This window comes from Arachis hypogaea, chromosome 15 (assembly GCF_003086295.3).
Source record: "Arachis hypogaea cultivar Tifrunner chromosome 15, arahy.Tifrunner.gnm2.J5K5, whole genome shotgun sequence".
NCBI lineage: Eukaryota > Viridiplantae > Streptophyta > Magnoliopsida > Fabales > Fabaceae > Arachis > Arachis hypogaea.
The window spans coordinates 94,587,986-94,604,816 of NC_092050.1; the positions used below are offsets into that span (position 1 = coordinate 94,587,986).

The 16,831-nt window shown below is 41.9% G+C and overlaps 2 non-coding genes across 2 annotated transcripts; one reads left to right on the forward strand and one right to left on the reverse strand.

Annotated features, from left to right (window-relative positions):
• Positions 1-4,574: 4,574 nt before the first annotated feature.
• On the reverse strand, positions 4,575-4,680 carry LOC112753065 (small nucleolar RNA R71). The gene has a single exon (XR_003177466.1). It is a non-coding gene; the product is annotated as a small nucleolar RNA R71 (small nucleolar RNA).
• An 11,416-nt stretch (positions 4,681-16,096) lies between these two features.
• On the forward strand, positions 16,097-16,204 carry LOC112753438 (small nucleolar RNA R71). The gene has a single exon (XR_003177826.1). It is a non-coding gene; the product is annotated as a small nucleolar RNA R71 (small nucleolar RNA).
• The last annotated feature ends 627 nt before the right edge of the window (positions 16,205-16,831 follow it).

Genomic DNA, 16,831 nt, shown 5'->3' on the forward strand with positions numbered 1-16,831 from the left:
TTTGGTTGTGGTGATTTTGGTTGGCTTCGTGGTTATTGTTGTTATGGTGGTATTGGGATGAAGATTAGTTGTTATTGTGACGAGAATAAGAGTTGTTCCATCTTTGGTTTTGATTGCTCCCTTGTGTGTTATCCCTCCACCCTTGATTTTGATTACTACTATGAGAGTAGTTGTTTTGGCCTTGAGAAGGATAGGGCAGACGGTTGTTGTAATTCACATTGGCCACGACAAGGGCATGCTCCTCTTGAATTTGATGGCATTGATCGGTGTAATGTGTGGTGCTAGAGCACAAACCACAAATTCTAGGAGGGCCTTCAAGTTGAGCAACTTGGGGTGGGGCTTGGATGGCTTGGATGGAGTAGTAATCCTTTTGATCTTTTTATATTTGCGTGAGGATAGTGGTCATGTCCCCAAGCGCTTTGGTTAAGCTTGCTTCGGAAGGGGATGGTTCTACCACACCCTTGAGAGGATTACTTCTCACCCTTACATGTTGTGTAGCCTCGGCAACATCATTTATCAATTTCCAAGCTTCTCCCTCCGTCTTATTTTTTGAAAGGGAACCACCACTAGAAGCGGTGAGCAATCTTCTATCTTCCGTACAAAGACCTCCAGTGAAGTAACTAATGAGCAAGTGAGTGTTCAATCCATGGTGTGGACAAGATTCCAATAGCCTCTTGAACCGAGTCCAATACTCATATAAACTCTCTTGGTCCCTTTGCATTATACCCAAGATCTCTTTCCGGATGTAATCGGTCTTCTCTGGTGGAATGAATTTGTCTAGAAACTCTCTTCTCAAGAAATCCCAATTGGTCACAATCTCATCCGGTAGCAAATAAAACCATGTCTTTACTTGCCCTTCAAGAGAGAAAGGAAAGGCAAAAACCATAATAGCCAACTCATCGGCTCCATGCCTTCGAGCCGTAGAACAAGCAACTTGAAAATCTCTTAGATGTCGGATGGGGTCTTGACCCGGCAACCCATGATACTTAGGAAGTAGATGTATCAAGATACTCTTCAACTTAAATTTTGGATCAAGGGTGGGATACCTTACTTGCAAAGGTTGAAGTATGATATCCGGGGCCCCTTGCTCATGCAAAGTGATCCCTCGTGGCTCTGCATGTATGGCTTACCTGTAGGATGCAAAGATGTATTAGTAGTGCCAACAGAAGAATAGGAAGTGGCAGACTCTGATGCCAGGGCATTTTGGCCAGTTTCACTGACCTTTTCTTTACTGTTTTTAGGGTAGTTTCATGCATTTCCTTAGGAAATAAGCTAGTTTTGGGTAGATATTCACTTACATCTTGATTCAAGCATACATTGTGCACTTTACATGATTTCATGAGGATTTTGCATGAATTTAAGGACAAATTGGATGTTGCATTTCCCATGACTTGGACTAGAACTTTGATGCACTTTATTGCTTGATTTCAGGACAAATGAAGCAAAGAAGAACCACATTAGTGGCTACGTCAGTTACACTAACGTTAACACTAACGTGGAATGGGAGTAACTTGCAAAGTTAATGAGAAAAGTGATTGCCAATAACGCTCTCGAAGCCATCATTGCCCACGTTAAGAGTCACGTTAACTAAGTTAACGTGAACTCTAACGTGGAAGAAAGGAAATGGAGCCAACGTTAGTGACACTTAACATTATCACTAACGTTGGACCAAGCTCATGAGTGGCCACGTTAGTCACCACGTTAACTTAGTTAACGTGGCCTCTAACGTTAAGAAGAAAAGGGGGAAGCCAACGTTAGTGATATTCAACATTATCACTAACGTTGGCCAAGTCACACTAGGCCACGTTAACTCCCACGTTAACCTAGTTAACGTGGAAGCTAACATGAGGAAACAAGGTGGTCGACAACGTTAGTGACACTAAACATTGTCACTAACGTTGGAAGGAACCCACACAAGCCCCAATGAGCCACGTTAACTCCCACGTTAACTTAGTTAATGTGGAAGTTAACGTGAAGAAGGGAGATGACGCCAACATTAGTGACACCCAACATTGTCACTAACATTGGAAGGAGCCCATACATGCCACCATGAGCCACGTTAACTCCCACGTTAACTTAGTTAACGTGGAAGGTAACGTGGATAAGGGAATGTTGAGCCAACGTTAGTGACACTCAACTTTGTCACTAACGTTGGAGATGGCTAGCATGGCCACGTTAGAAGCCACGTTAACCTAGTTAACGTGGACTCTAACGTGGGAGCTAAGGGGCACATTGGAACGTTAGTGACAATGTTAAGTGTCACTAACGTTCTCGAAGGTTGGCAAGCCTACGTTAAAAGAGCCACGTTAACTAAGTTAACGTGGACTCTAACGTAGGGAAGGAGGAGGCTTCTCAACGTTATTGGGAAAGTTGAGTCCCAATAACGTGCGCGAAGGACAAAGAGGCAACGTTAGTGGCAACATTTGTGCCACTAACATTGAGGTTAACGTGGCTCTTACTTGGGTAAGGAACGTTAGTGAAAAAGTTGAATGTCACTAACGTTCTCGAACCCATATTTTCACTGAACGTTAACACCACTAACGTCCTGAGCAAAAGTCTCTACCCACTTCACACTTTCTCTCTGCAAGTAAACCAAGCCCAATGAAGAAGATAACTGCTTCAAACTCAAGATCCAAAGGCCCAGACCCAAGACTTGGAGAACCAACTAGAAGAGTAGAAGAGTAGTATATATAGGAGTATCTTTGAATTAATTAGGGAGTTTGGAAATTATAAGGAGTTTGGAAATTATAGGGAGCCTCTGGGCATAGAACTACTCTCTGTATTTACTTTCTCTGCACTTCTAGTATCATCATGTATTCTCCATCTTGGTTTTCATTTTCCAGAGCTATGAACAACTAAACCCCTTTCATTGGGTTAGGGAGCTCTGTTGTAATTTGATGGATCAATACTAGTTTTCATTATTCTTCTTCTATCTTTTCTCTTGATTTTACTTGAAAGCATTCGATCTTCATCCAATTGGGTAGTTATCTTGGAAAAGAAGCTATTCATACTTGGATCTCTTCTGAACCTTGAAAGAGGAATGAAGAGATCATGCTAGAAATGCTTTCTCATGCTGGACCAAATTGGGTTTGGATGGATATGTGACTATAATCCTCTCAACACTTGATTTGGGAAACACATGTGGTGTAATCAGTGACCATACTTCATCTCTTCTCATGAGCAATTGACCAAGGAATTGGCTATTGATCAAGATTTAAGAGATTGAATTACAAGAAATTGTAATTCAATCACTTAAGATTGCCAAGGAGATCAATGAGTGCATTGATTGAGGAAGAGATGAAAATAAAATTGATCCGGAGAATGCAACATCTCCTAAGCCCAATGAATTCCTCATTTCTGATCTTACCCATTCTCTTTAATTTCTGTTATTTACTTTTATGAGAAATTCCCCCATTCCCATTTACAATTCTGCAATTTACTTTCAGTCATTTACTTTCAGTTCTTTAATTCTAGCATTTACTTTTTCTGCCATTTACTTTCCCGCCATTTTATTTTCTGCAATTCTCAACTCAGATTCTGATTCGCTCAACTAGAACATTCCTCTAATTAAAGTTGCTTGATCAATCAATCCTTGTGGGATTCGACCTCACTCTATTGTGAGTTTTTACTTGACGACAAATTCGGTACACTTGCCAAAGGAAATTTGTTATGAGACAAGTTTTCTGTGCATTAAGTTTATGGCGCCGTTGCCGGGGATTGATTGTGCATCAACAATGATTAGATTGGAGGATAACTAGATTGAGCATTTTATTTTTGTTTGATTTAATTTTCTGTTTAAGTCATTTACTTCCTGTTTTAGTTAATTTCTTCCCTTCCCCCTACTTTTTCTTTGTTATTTACCATTCATCTCACTAACCCACTAATTGTTTGATATATTGCATCACTTACACTAACAGTAATTCTGACAGATATACTTTCTGCACCTATTCTCTTTGCTTGTACTTGTTGGTTGTATGACAAGGAGAAGAAGCGGGGCTTCAACTTCCTTTGATTTTGAACCTGAGAGAACCTTCCTTAGACTAAGGAGGGAAGCAAGAGAAAAATGTGTAGTTGGTGCTGAAGAAGAGGAGGAACACTTTGAGGAATACTTTGAACCAAACATGGAAGAAAACATGGAAAACCATCACGAAGAAGAGGCTCACAACCATGGCGGAAGAGGTCGAGCAAATCATGCTGGGGAGGATAGAAGAGTTTTAGGCTCTTACATCAATCCAAACCCAGGAAACTGTGGAAGTAGCATTCAAAAGCCAACCATCCAAGCCAACAATTTTGAACTAAAACCACAACTCATCACCCTTGTTCAGAACAACTGTTCGTTTGGAGGAAGTGTCCAAGAGGACCCCAATCAACATCTAACCACCTTCCTGAGAATATGTGACATAGTGAAGTCTAATGGTGTTCATCCTAACACCTATAGACTGCTCTTATTTCCATTCTCACTCAAGGATAAAGCAGCCAAGTGGCTGGAGTCTTTCCCAAGGGAGAGCTTGACAACTTGGAAAGATGTGGTGCACAAATTCTTAGCAAGATTTTACCCTCCTCAACGAATCAATAGGCTGAGAGCTGAGGTCCAAACTTTTAGGCAACAAGATGGTGAGACTCTATATGAAGCATGGGAGAGGTTTAAAGACCTAACAAGGAGGTGCCCACCCGTTATGTTCAATGAATGGGTGCAGCTACACATTTTCTATGAAGGGCTCTCTTATGAGTCAAAGAAGGCCGTAGACCATTCATCCGGAGGATCTTTGAACAAGAAGAAGACTATTGAGGAGGCCATAGATGTCATTGAAACAGTAGCAGAGAACGACTATTTCTATGCTTCCGAAAGAGGGAACACAAGAGGAGTAATGGAACTAAACAATGTAGATGCTCTACTGGCCCAAAACAAGCTCATTACCCAGCAGATGGCTGACCTCACCAAGAAGATGGAGAGGAACCAAGTAGCAGCAATTTCCACTTCATCAACAACCCAAGAAGGAGAGAATGAAGAAGCAGAAGGTAGTCAGGAGCAAGCCAACTACATTGGGAATTCACCTAGGCAAAACTATGATCCATACTCTAAGACCTACAACCCTGGATGGAGAAATCACCCAAACTTTGGGTGGGAAAATCAACAAGACCAAAGCCTTGATCAAAGACGCCCAAATCCAAACAATGCAGCCACCCAACACTTCACATCTAGACCATATCAACACCCCCATAACAACCCCTCTCCATATTCATATCAAGGCCAGAATAACCCTCCTCAGCTTGACCTATCATCATTAGATGACAGAATCTCAAAGATTGAGAATCTACTCGAAGGCATAAGCAAAGAGATTCGAGATAGTAAAGCATTCCGAGAAGAGGTGATGTCCAATATGCAGAATCAGGATGCTGCCATCAAGAAACATGAGACACAAATTGGCTACTTATTCAAGCAAATTTCCAGCCACAACCTTTGCAGCAATACTAGCTCAAAACAACGGGAGGAGTGTCAGGCTATCACCCTTAGGAGTGGGAAGGAACTGAAGGAAACCCCCCAAAAACCACAAGAAGAGGACTCAAATAAAAAGAAAGAAGAGCAGGACGAGGCTCGAGTTCCCACTTTGAGTTCACAAAAAGGGGAAGAAGTGCCGAATCCAGACACCCCAAGAGTCCCATACCCTTAGCAATTAAAGAAGAAGGGAGATGACAATCAGTTTTCGAGATTTTTGGAAATCTTCAAGAAACTGCAAATCAACATACCCTTTACTGAAGCAATAGAACAAATGCCACTCTACGCCAAGTTCTTGAAGGAGCTTATTGTAACACCCTAATATTCAAATCCTTATGCTCGAGTCATAAGTCAATGATATTACGGTGGTACGACTCTCAGGTGGATTTTTAATAAATAAATATAGGTAATTTCGAAAGGAGTATTAATCGAGAAGCCTGAAAAGAGTAGAAATAAAATCGCGAAGACGTATCTCTCACGTTTCGACAACAAAAGATAAACCGTGAAGCCGAAAATGATATACGGACAAGGCGTAGAGGAGATTAAGAGATAGATAACAGATAGATATATATAACATAAGTAAATAGCTACTAGTCGCGACCTGCGAAGTTTAGGTCGGCTAGAGTACATTATGAGATTAGTTGACAATAGTATATCCTAATCTCTCCCGAAGGAAACATGAGAGCCTCTATAGGCAAATTCAAAGAGTTCAATGCATAATATAAACTTTCCAAAACAAAGGTGGAGAAATTCTAATCAAAACACAAAGTAGAGGAAATAAAGATCTTCGCCGTCTCTCAGACGACCCACAACTCACTTCTGAGCACCTGGACCTATATCTGAAAAACAAGAGATATATACGGAATGAGAACCCCGGGCCCATGGGTTCCCAGTACGGTAAAAGTGCCAAATAAATTCAATGTACTGCAACAAAAACTCACTAAGCATCCTAAACTTCTTCACCAATTATTCATCCTAGGTTCTTGCTAATCCATGAATAGGCAACTGTCATAAGGGAGTGCTAAATTCAATTCATGTTTCACATGTTTCCCAACTCGCTGACTCTTTCACGAATCAGACTCAGAATCATAAGCAAAACCATCACCAGTTGTTCTGCCTCAGCAGTTCTATATCAATACATCATCATGCAATCGCATCATCAATTCATCCCATCAAGAACAGCCCTCACACCCACCGACACCAGCATGAGGGGCCTCTCAGCTGTACAAACACAAGCAATACAGGCAAGTAATACACAAACATGATACAAGTAGAACAAGTAGCATATAGTCAGGTAACATGGCATATATGATGTAGAAATCCAAGACAAATGGCAAACCCAAACAATTCAAACATATGCAAATGATGAATGCCTGCCCTATGGCTGATGATATCATCTGTCGGTTATATAGCCAACCCGACATGTCCTGGTAGAAACACCCCTTGCGGAGCAAGTAGGTTTGAGCTACAACCCCCTTGCTACTGCCCACTCAACCCAGAGCCAGTGAAATAATCACTACTGTGGCTACTACCCAGGCAGGTGTCTAAAAGCTCAACCTGGAGCGAGTGGATTCACCACTACTGCCGCTACTACCCAGGCGTCGCAATCTCTGACCTGGAGCAAGTAGGACGAACCACAACCCTTGCTATTACCCAGGTATCTCAAGCATTGGCCCGGAGCAAGTGGGACGAACCACAACCCTTGCTACTGCCCAGGCATCTCAAACATAAATTCATTCAATCTCAATTCATATTATCAACATTCATTGTTACCAAATCTCAAACATTAACTTGGAGCAAGTGGGACGAACCACAACCCTTGCTACTACCCAAGTATCACAAATAAACATTTATTCATAATCACCCTTCATTATTATCAATCCTCAGACAGTGACCCGGAGCAAGCGGGACGAACCACGACCCTTGCTACTACCCAGGTATCATAAATCCACATTTATTCAAAACCCCACGATTAAACTCGTTTATCATAATCCTCCTTTCCCGTCTCATACCCGGAGCAAGTGGACAACGCCACTGCCTACTACCCGGGGTCGCACATCACATTTCAATATTTTTTTATTATTATCCATTTAACATATTCATTCATTAATCATATATGCATTTATACTCAGCCATAAACAATAATGGCTTTGCCGTAACCCGGTAATAACTCAGCCATCCGGCTCATGGTCCAATCAAGAACGGGCCATTTATCAATAAATATAGCCCTCCGGCTCATGGCATACACGGTACTTCCACCGTCATCCTCCATATCTCATATAATCATCTTTGATCATCATTGATCATAACTTTTCTCCTTGCTTCACTCGCAAGTTACCACATCCCCTAGCTCATTGCTAGGCATATCAGAATGATTTAATACATAAGAGGTGAGATCGGAGGCTTAGAAGTATGAGATTTGGCTTTTAAAACTCAAAAATCAACTTTGGCATGAAAACAGGGCCACGCGTACGCGCACTCCACGCGCACGCGTGGATGGCCACAAAACTCATCGACGCGCAAGCGTCATACGCGCGGACGCGCGGGTTGAAAAATAGCCAAACGACGCGCAAGCGTCGGCCACGCGTACGCGTGGGTGCTCTTGCGCCCCAGGCACAAAACTGGCACAACTCTGGCACAACTCTCAGGAAAATAGCTGGGCATTTGGTGCAGCGCATCGACGCACCCGCGCACACCACGCGCACGCGTGGATAGTACCTTCTTGAAGAATGACGCGTACGCGCCAAGTGCGCCTACGCGTGGAGGGTCATTCTGCTAAAAATTTTCTAAGTTAAAAGCTGCAGAATTTACAGATTCAACCCCCAATCTTTCGACGGACATAACTTTCTCATTTTAAATCATTTTTCACCCGTTCTTCGAACGGCATGGACATCCCAGATCCAATTTCATTTCTAAATAGATTTGGCACAAAACAGAGATCTGTAGTCCAAGTTATGTCCCGTCAAAGTATGCCCAAAAACCATGTTTTCATACAAAACCACTAGGTGCCATTTTCAAAACAAGCCATTTTCAACTCTTTTCAAAATCAACCAAAACATGCCAATTTCAACCATTTTTGAAATCAATCAAAATGTACCAAAATCCACATCAAGCCATCCTCAACTCACACATTGACACTTTACCAAAAATTTCCAAAACCACATCTAACCATTTTAACACTTCTCAATCAAATGGCTAAAGGACAAACACAATATCATGTCATACATCCTTTCTCATCCCAATTTCCAATAATACCATTTCCAATCAACCATCATTATACGTAATCAATATCATACTCACTATCACGTGATTTTACCCACAAATCAACCTTAATCATTCCCCAAGCATATATCACAACATACATATCTCTAATGCATCATCATACCATCAAGGCATCAATAATCATAATCACATATATGATCACATAATATATCTCAACCGAACCAAACATACCTCGTCTACATAATTTCACCCAAAATTACCAAATTCCACACTTCAACTTCTCAAACCTTATTATTCAATAACCAACCTAATCGTTCATATATTCATTATCTGAAATTCATCCAATCACTTGTGCCATCATACAATGCACACATCGACTTACCTTTCTTACCTCTTTCCGGCCTCCGGCCCAAAATTCACGGCCTCCGGCCCAATTTTCACAATTTAAATGCATAAACCACAAATCAATACTCATTACCCAGTACATCAAATTCTCAATACACCAAGCATACAAGGTCACACAATTCTCAACCCAATCATTAATTCACATTACATATCAACTATGCATATTAGCACCAACCATTTACACAATCCAAACTTAATCCTAGGGGCATCTAGCCTAGGAATTCTCATCACAACACACGGTACTTAAATGAAACTTAAACCGTACCTCTTGTAACCAAACCAATTGAGCCTCTTCTTTGGAATTCTTCACCAACCTTAGCTCCAAGCCTTACCAAAGCTCCTCAAGCAATACCAATCTCCCAATTGTGCACCAACATCACCAAATACACTAACATAACCAATGTCACATACATACATCAACCTAGGGCTCATAAAAATGATAAATCACAAGGGTTTGAGCACTTCTTACCTCAGCCCATATGAAGTAGGGATAGAACCCACTTAGAATCCATGTTAGAGTATCCTTAAACACCCAAAATCACAAGATTTCAACACTAACTACCTAAAAACGTGTAACAGTGGGGAATTTCGAAAACTGGGCAGAGATGAATGAAATACTCACCACCAAACTTAGATAGAATTGTAGAGGATGAGAAGAGAAATGCGTGGCCGCAAACGGCTCGTCAATCGGAGCTCCGTAGCTCAAGTTATGGTGGTTTGAAGATCAAAGAGAGTTAGGTTTTCTCTCTTCTCTTCTCTCTTCTCAAATCAGCGCCCCAACCCTTCTTTTTAGGGTAAAATGAGCTGAAATTCTTACAACTAATGTTTATATATGTTGGGTCTTGGGCCCACTTAGGCCCGGTTCACTTATTTTTGCCCATTGGCCCAATTTTGGGCCAAAACCTTTAAGATTAGCGCTCTAAATCGCACTTTAAATATTTCTACCTTCCCTAATTATAATTCCTCATTTCTTAATCTTATTTACCCATAATCAATTTTCTCAGTTGTAGTACCAGACAGATCTCAGCCAGTACTGCCGGTCAAAATTCCACTGCGCACTTTTACGCAGAAAACTATATTTTCCGACTCGGAAAAATTCACTGAATCCAAATATCATATTTAAATTATCAAATTCCAATTGCCAAATCTTCCAACCATATTCGCTCCTATTTAACTTATTATTTAATTAATTTCGGTTAGACCGGGTATTACATTCTACCCCCCTAACAGAAATTTTCGCCCTCGAAAATTCCATCCATCACTATCCTCTCCCTCTGCCAAGCCAATTACCACTAATCACAACTCAACTCCAAGCATAACCTCCAAACTTACTTTCTTATTCTCAACCCTCGAATTTCTATATGACTTGCTGTTATAAAGTCTCTGACTCATCAATCAAAAACCCCTTTCATTTCTAGAAAGCAAATGAGTTTGAAATAGCAATTTAACAAAAATAATGAGAATCCGCTTTCCTTTAATAATCTATAAAAGCATTCGAGACACATCTCTTTCGTTAAAGTTACTCATATAAAAAAATTATCCTCAAAACCATAACCAGCACTCTTTCAAATTTTTTTGGAGAAAAATTTTCAACAGTACCTCCCCAAAAATTGAAGTTTACCACCCGTCACGGGCTCACTCAAACCAATCTCAGTACTGCATATGTATTTCAATTTAGTGGCTTTCACATTATAAATCTCAATCTAATTCCGAGGTCACTATGACCAAACATCATGGTGCTCATCTCTCAAACACGATAACTCGCACTCTCTCATCATCTAAATCCAATTATGCATCAATGATAATTTCCTCATCCGTTTCAGAACCATCAAGGCTCACAGCCGCAATTAATTCCAATTACCTAGAATCATTATCTGCATAAGCTCACTAAACTTTTAAGTACTCAAAGCATAAAGCATTTCCAATCATGCTCTACTTTTCCTTATTATTACCATACTATGCTAACGCTTTAGCAAGCTTCCGCTATGCCACCTTGATTTCTCGTCAAGTATTAGTTCCATCACTTATTTCCTCAAGTACTAAACCACCACTTAACTTGACCGACAATTTGAATTAACGTTTCCAAATCCATCATTTAGGACCATCCCTTATCTATTTAAATCAAAGGAACTAAAAGTCACGAGTTCAATCCATTTCACCAAAAATCCAGAAATCAACAAACTACATAACAAACACAACACATCATTCTCAACAGAAAGTCATTTACATCACAGGCATTTATCCATTTGTATTAAGGCAATTACCTCAATCTTACTATCGCAATCGGCCCGCATCCTGACTCTCTCCTTGTTGGCAATTTCTTGATACATGCCCTAGTAACCCGCACTTGTAACATACACCTAACCCCAATCGGAACGGCCTATTTGGGTGATGACTTCCACATCTCTGACAGCTTGAAACATCAGAAGCAGCCGCTGCCCGTTTTCCCTTACCATTCCTTTGGGACTCCTTACTCGTCGCAAAGTTATTCTGTCCTTGGGGAAAGTGTTGTACGTATCCTCTCTCCTTAAACTCTCGACCCCTTGGTGCGAATCCTTGGTTGTGCTCTCTATGACTTCCCTTCTCTGCAACCCTCCTTTTCACACACTCTTCAGCGATTCTGCTCTTATTCACTAACTCTGAAAAAGTTCGGATCTCCATTGGTCCCACTGAACTTAAGATGTCGCTCCGGAGCCCTCCTTCATACTTAATGCATTTCCATTCCTCGAAGTCTCCCAGAGCTCCTTGACACATGCGGGAAAACCTGAATAGCTCCTCAAATTTGTCTGTATATTCAGATATGGACATAGCACCTTGCTTTAGCTGCAGTAACTCCAATTCCTTGGCTGTCCTGGCGGAATTCGGAAAGTACTTCTTATAGAATTCCACCTGGAAGGCATCCCAAGTGATATGATCATTCCCCTGTTGCAGGAGACGTCGAGCCCCTTGCCACCAATGCGATGCTTCCCCCGTGAGTAGATAGGTAGCGAATTCAACATGTTGCTCTTCAGGCACCAACTGCGCTTGCAGTGCTCGCTCCATGGCCTGAAACCAAGTATCAGCTTCAGTCGGATCGGTGGTTCCCTTGAACTTAGGTGGATTAACCTTTAAGAAGGTTGCCAGTGTCATCGGGCCCTGAGCTTCCCTTCCGCCATTGCCATTATTGTTCATCTGTTGCCCAAGAGCCTCCGTAGTGGCCTGCATAGCAGCAGCCATATTCTCCAACGCCGCCATAAGGTTTACTGGGTTATTCGGGTTGATTTCCGGTTCCTGCGTATTAGTACGATCTCTTTCACGTCTCCGACTGGGTCCACGAGGTGCCATCTGGTTCCTATACACACCAAACAATCGATATCAAGTTGATCAGTCTCAATATCGGAAGTATAGTGCTTCAAAGTACCAAAGGTACACTCATGGATTTCATGCTAGATGTATCGATTAGATACCTGGTGCACGAAATTGTGATGTCCAGGCTCGAACAATCCCTGGTAATGGCTCCAAAGCTTGGTGCTTTGATCTTAATTCATAATTGTCACAACTTCGATACAACTAACCAGCAAGTGTACTGGGTCGTCCAAGTAATACCTTACGTGAGTAAGGGTCGAATCCCACGGAGATTGTTGGTATGAAGCAAGCTATGGTCACCTTGTAAATCTCAGTCAGGAAGATATAAAGTGATAATGGTGTTCTTGAGGTACAATCTCATGAACTTCCACCTCTTCTCCAATCATGATGCTATGGATCATGATGGCCCGGTCTATGGTAACTTCAGACCGGTTGCTAGTGGGAATGATTGAACATTGAATAAACTCCAACCATCCTCTAGCTATAGGCTTGAGGTCCAATCTTCTTAGTTGAACCGGCTTGCCTTTGGAGTCAATCTTCCATTGAGCTCCTTCTACACATATGTCCATAAGGACTTGGTCCAACCTTTGATCAAAGTTGACTCTCCTTGTGTAGGGGCGTGCGTTCTCTTCCATGTATGGCAAGTTGAACGCCAACCTCAAATTTTCCGGACTAAAATCTAAGTATTTCCCCCGAACCATTGTAACATAGTTCTTTGGATCCGGGTTCCTACTTTGATCATGGTTCTTGGTGATCCATGCATTGGCATAGAACTCTTGAACCATTAGGATGCCGACTTGTTGGATGGGATTTGTTAGAACTTTCCAACCTCTTCTTTGAATTTCATGTCGGATCTCCGGATACTCATTTCTTTTGAGTTTAAAAGGGATCTCAGGGATCACCTTCTTCTTGGCCACAACATCATAGAAGTGGTCTTGATGGGCTTTGGAGATGAACCTTTCCATCTCCCATGACTCGGATGTGGAAGCTTTTATCTTCCCTTTCCCTCTTCTAGAGGATTCTCCGGTCTTTGATGCCATCAATGGTAATGGAAAAACAAAAAAGCTATGCTTTTACCACACCAAACTTAGAATATTGCTCGCCCTCGAGCAATAAACAAAAGAATAGAAGAAGAAGAAGAAGAAATATGGAGAGGGAGAGGGAGATGTGGTTTCGGCCAAGAGGAGTGTAGAGGGGTGTGTTGTGTGAATTTGAAGAAGAATGGATGGCTTTATATAGGGAGGGGAGGGGGGTTAAGGTTCGGCCATATGGGTGGGTTTGGGTGGGAAATTGGTTTTGAATTTTGAAGGTAGGTAGAGTTTATGAGGTAGGTTTATGGGGAAGAGGAGATCGATGTGAGTGGTGAAGGTTTAGTGGGGAAGAGAGATTGAGGTGATTGGTGAGGGGTTTTTAGGGAAGAGTGTTTGTGGGGTTGTGTGAAAGAGAGTGGTGAGAAGAAGTGAGTGGAGGTAGGTGGGGATCCTGTGGGGTCCACAGATCCTGAGGTTTTCAAGGATTTACATCCCTGCACCCATTAGGCATGTAAAAATGCCTTTGTACCCAACTCTGGGCGTTCAGCGCCAGGTTGGTGGCCATTTTGGGCGTTCAACGCCCATTTGTGTGCCATTTCTGGCGTTGAACGCCAGAACCATGCCTGTTCTGGCGTTCAGCGCCCAGAAGCTGCCCATTTTGGGCGTTCAGCGCCAGAACCATGCTCTGTTCTGGCACTGAACGCCAGACAGATGCTCCTCCAGGGTGTGATTTTTCTTCTGCTGTTTTTGATTCCGTTTTCAATTTTTATATTTATTTTGTGACTCCACATGATCATGAACCTAAGAAAACATGAAAAACAATAAAAATAAGAATTAGATAAACATTGGGTTGCCTCCCAACAAGCGCTTCTTTAATGTCAATAGCTTGACAGTGGGCTCTCATGGAGCCTCACAGATGTGCAGAGCTTTGTTGAGACTCTCCAACACCAAACTTAGAGTTTGGATATGGGAGTTCAACACCAAACTTAGAGTTTGGTTGTGGCCTCCCAACACCAAACTTAGAGTTTGATTGTGGGGGCTCTGGTTGACTCTGCTTTGAGAGAAGCTTTTTCTGCTTCCTCTCCATGGTTGCAGAGGGAGATCCTTGAGTTTTAAACACAAGGGAGTCCTCATTCCATTGAAGGACTATTTCACCTCTGTCAACATCAATCACAGCTCTTGCTGTGGCCAGGAAAGGTCTTCCTAGGATGATGGATTCATCCTCTTCCTTTCCAGTATCCAGGACTATGAAATCAGTAGGTATGTATAGGCCCTCAACCTTTACTAATACATCTTCTACTTGTCCATAAGCCTGTCTTCTTGAGCTGTCTGCCATCTCTAATGAGATTTTAGCAGCTTGCACCCCATAGATTCCCAGTTTCTCTATTACAGAGAGGGGCATGAGGTTTATTCCTGAACCAAGGTCACACAGAGCCTTAAAGAGCATGGTGCCTATGGTACAGGGTATTATGAACTTTCCAGGATCCTGTCTCTTCTGAGGCAATGTTAGTTGATCCAGATCACTTAGTTCATTGATGAACAAGGGAGGTTCAACTTCCCAAGTATCAATGCCAAATAATTTGGCACTCAGCTTCATGATTGCACCAAGAAACTTGGCAGTTTGCTCTTCAGTAACATCCTCATTCTCTTCAGAAGAGGGATACTCATCAGAGCTCATGAAGGGCATAAAGAGGTTCAATGGAATCTCTATGGTCTCTGGATGAGCCTCAGAGTCCTTTGGTTCCTCAGAGGGAAGCTCCTTATTGATCACTGGACGTCCCAGGAGGTCCTCCTCCTTGGGATTCACGTCCTCTCCTCTCCTCAGAGGTTCGGCCATGGCGCTTATGTCAATGGCCTTGCATTCTCCTTTTGGGTTCTCTTCTGTATTGCTTGGGAGAGTACTAGGAGGGATTTCAGTGATCCTTTTACTCAGCTGGCCCACTTGTGCTTCCAGATTTCTAATGGAAGACCTTGTTTCATTCATGAAACTTACAGTGGCCTTAGATAGATCAGAGACTAGATTTGCTAAATTAGAAGCATTTTGTTCAGAGTTCTCTGTCTGTTGCTGAGTTGATGATGGAAAAGGCTTGCTATTGCTAAACCTGTTTCTTCCACCATTATTAAAGCCTTGTTGAGGCTTTTGATCCTTCCATGAGAAATTTGGATGATTTCTCCATGTTGAGTTATAGGTGTTTCCAGAAGGTTCACCTAAGTAATTTACCTCTGCTATTGCAGGGTTCTCAGGATCATAAGCTTCTTCTTCAGAAGAAGCCTCTTGAGTACTGTTGGATGCAGCTTGCATTCCATGCAGACTCTGAGAGATCATATTGACTTGCTGAGTCAATATTTTATTCTGAGCCAATATGGCATTCAGAGTATCAACCTCAAGAACTCCCTTCTTCATAGGCGTCCCATTGCTCACAGGATTCCTTTCAGAAGTGTACATGAACTGGTTATTTGCAACCATGTCAATGAGTTCTTGAGCTTCTGCAGGCGTTTTCTTTAGGTGAATGGATCCACCTGCAGAAGTGTCCAGTGACATCTTTGATAGCTCAGATAAACCATCATAGAATATATCCAGGATGGTCCATTCTGAAAGCATGTCAGAAGGACACTTTTTGGTCAACTGTTTGTATCTTTCCCAAGCTTCATAGAGAGATTCACCTTCTTTCTGTCTGAAGGTTTGAACATCAGCTCTAAGCTTGCTCAGCTTTTGAGGAGGAAAGTACTTGGCTAAGAAAGCCGTGACCAGCTTATCCCAAGAGTTCAGGCTGTCTTTGGGTTGAGAATCCAACCATAATCTAGCTCTGTCTCTTACAGCAAAAGGGAAAAGCATGAGCCTGTAGACTTCAGGATCTACTCCATTAGTCTTAACAGTATCACATATCTGCAAGAATTCAGTTAAGAACTGAAAAGGATCTTCAGATGGAAGTCCATGAAACTTGCAGTTCTGCTGCATCATAGAAACTAATTGAGGTTTCAGCTCGAGGTTGTTTGCTCCAATGGCAGGAATGAAGATGCTTCTTCCATGTAGATTGGAATTAGGTGTAGTGAAGTCACCAAGCATCTTCCTTACATTATTATTATTTTCGGCTGCCATCTCCTCTTCCTGTTCGAAAATTTCTGAAAGGTTATTCCTGGATTGTTGTATTTTAGCTTCTCTTAATTTTCTCTTCAGAGTCCTTTCAGGTTCTGGATCTGCTTCCACAAGAATGTTCTTATCCTTGCTCCTGCTCATATGACAAAGAAGAAGGCACAGAAAAATAATAATAATAATAGAGATCCTTTATACCACAGTATAGGGATCCCTTTGTGAGTGGAAGAAAAGAGG